Source organism: Pan paniscus, chromosome X (genome assembly GCF_029289425.2).
Source record: "Pan paniscus chromosome X, NHGRI_mPanPan1-v2.0_pri, whole genome shotgun sequence".
Lineage (NCBI taxonomy): Eukaryota > Metazoa > Chordata > Mammalia > Primates > Hominidae > Pan > Pan paniscus.
In genome coordinates this window covers 14,629,320-14,632,115 of record NC_073272.2, presented here as the reverse complement: position 1 = coordinate 14,632,115, position 2,796 = coordinate 14,629,320, and the positions used below count along the sequence as shown (strand labels likewise).

At 42.6% G+C, this 2,796-nt stretch overlaps 1 pseudogene; it reads left to right on the top strand.

Annotated features, from left to right (window-relative positions):
- The first annotated feature begins 1,327 nt into the window (after window positions 1-1,327).
- Window positions 1,328-2,506, top strand: LOC100985925 (large ribosomal subunit protein bL35m-like; annotated as a pseudogene).
- The last annotated feature ends 290 nt before the right edge of the window (window positions 2,507-2,796 follow it).

Below are 2,796 nucleotides of genomic sequence, written 5' to 3'. Positions count from 1 at the left end.
AGCAGTGAGCCACTCTTCTTAGTTCTGGGAATGGTGGGAACCACCCTGAAATCCAAGTTCCCAGACATGAGCCAAAGGCCAACCTTACAAGCAGGCCTTTCTAAGGAGAGCAGTCTCAGGCCTGCCATGTTTGTTGGTTTTTTGTTTTTGAGATCGAGTTTCGCTGTTGTTGCCCAGGCTGGAGTGCAATGGCGCAATCTCGGCTCATTGCAACCTCCGCCTCCTGGGTTCAAGCGATTCTCCTACCTCAGCCTCCCGAGTAGCTGGGATTACAGGCGCCCCCCACCATGCCTGGTTAATTTTTTGTATTTTTAGTAGAGACGGGGTTTCACCATGTTGTCCAGGCTGGTCTCGAACTCCTGACCTCAGGTGATCCACCCTTGGCCTCTCAAAGTGCTGGAATTACAGGCTTGAGCCATGGCAACTGGCTACCATGTTAACTCTTTTCTGTACAGATAAATGTATCTATACATACATCCGTGCATATACATACATATATACATACATACATAAATACATAGGTAGATACAGAGTAAAAACTTTTCTGCTCTTCTTGTAGACCATCCACCCAATCCCACACCCATCCCCACAAGAAACCATTCTTATTAGTTCCTTGCTTATCTTTCCAGAGTTTCTTTAGGCATACCAGCAAATAAAAACATATTCTTCTGGCCCTGCCTTTGTCATACTTCGTTAGCATATACTCTCTTACTCTCTTGTTTTTTTCATTTGCAGTTCCTTCTATACCTTTATCTCAGGAGCATCTGCATTTTTTTTTCTCATAGCTGGAAAACATCCCATTTTCTAGAAGTTTCACAATTAACCATTTCTCTAATGGACATTTGGGTTGTTTCTGATCTTTGGTATTGCAAGCACTAGTGCAATAAATAGCCTTGGGCCTCCGAAAGATCTTCTTCTGAAGAGTTAGCTGTGGCTCCAGTGAACTACCCCAGTCTGAGTGATGGCACAGAAGATCCTACGTTATTGGTCTAGTCCCCCATCTGTAAATTAGCTCAAGAGAGATCACTGGATGGAGAGGATACAGTTCTTCTCTTTATCTTTTGAGAATTGGCCTCTCACTGGCTGGGGCAACTCACACTTTGTTTTCTAGGTCTTGTTGTATTTCTCCTTTCTTTTTAGGTGGAAATGAGGAGGACTGGGAACAGCCCTTGGTGGGTAGGTAAGGTTTAGTGTAGGGTTGCCAAATTTAGCAAATCGGGACATGCTTCTACTAAAAAATTATTTATTATCTGAAATTCAAATTTAATTGGGTGTCCTGTATTTTATCTGGCCACCCTAGTTTAGTGCCATATTTTATTCTATTTTACTTATTTATTTTTAGAAACAGGGTCTCACTATGTTTTCCACACTGGCCTTGATCTCCTGGTCTCAAGCAATCCTCCCACCTTAGCCTCCCAATTTTTTTAGATTATAGGAGTGAGCCACCATGCCCAGCAGTACCATATTTTAATCTAGAGATTTAAACATTGAAGGATTCCTGGGGTGAATGCTCTGAAATGAAAAGGAAGGTCAGACTTGATCAGCATCCAGAGTGGTGATTGAACAAAGATATGGTCGTGGACAGAAGACCTAGATTTGAGTCCCGGCTCTGCCATTTGACTCAGACATAGACATCAAAGTGGTTCAATAGAAACTTGGCATTGGCTGGGCGTGGTGGCTCACGCCTGTAATCCCAGCACTTTGGGAGGCCAAGGCAGGCGGATCACCTAAGGTCAGGAGTTCGAGACCAGCCTGTACAACATGGTGAAACCCCGTCTCTACTAAAAATATGAAAATTAGCTGGGTGTGGTGGCAGGCACCTGTAATCACAGCTACTCGGGAGGCTGAGGCAGGAGAATTGCTTGAACCCGGGAGGTGGATGTTGCCATGAGCTGAGATCACGCCATTGCACTCCAGCCTGGGGGACAAGAGCGAAACTTCATCTCAAAAAAAAAAAAAAAAAGAAAGAAAGAAACTTGGCATCATAGCAGGCTGGCAAGATGGCTGCCTCTGCCTTTGCTGGTGCGATGAGAGCAGCTTCAGGAATCTATGGCTCCTGAATATTTTTGCATCTCCAGCCCACCAAAACTGTGCCAGGAATGCCTCTCTTATTTCTGCATTGTCTACTGGACGTTTTAGTCATATTCGGACACCATTTGTTTCCTCCACTCCCAGGCTGATCACATCTGTCAGAAACCTGACATGTGGGCATACTGCAGTGATCCCCAACAGAGTGGCCCCCTTGCTTCCAAGTGTCCTGAAGCTGCCAGTCAGAACTGTAATATACGTCAGTACACAAAAAGGCAAGAGAAAAACTGTGAAAGCTGTTATCTATAGGTTTTTTCGACTTCATTCTGGCCTTTTGGTGAGGAGAAAGGCTGGTTATAAGAAAAAATTCTGGAAAAAGACACCTGCAAGAAAAAAGCAATTGAGGGAATTTGTGTTCTGCGATAAAACCCAGAGTAAACTCTTAGATAAAATGACAGTGTCCTTCTGGAAGAGGTGAAACTTGTATGCTGATAATCCTTATCAGAAATATCTTTATGAAACAAACCTGAAAGTATAGATCAGAAGTTTCACTTGTTTCTCAGTTATTGAATATGTATCTTTGTGTACATGACATCTTTGCAAAAATAGGTAAGCATAAAACCGATATAAATTGTACCAGTTAATATGTAAACATCCAATGCCAACATTAAACTTATAAAAGTATTTAAACTTAAAAAAAAACAACTTGGCATCATACATATTCTCCCAAAGCTGGAAAAACACCTCTTTACTGATAGGAGCCTAAAT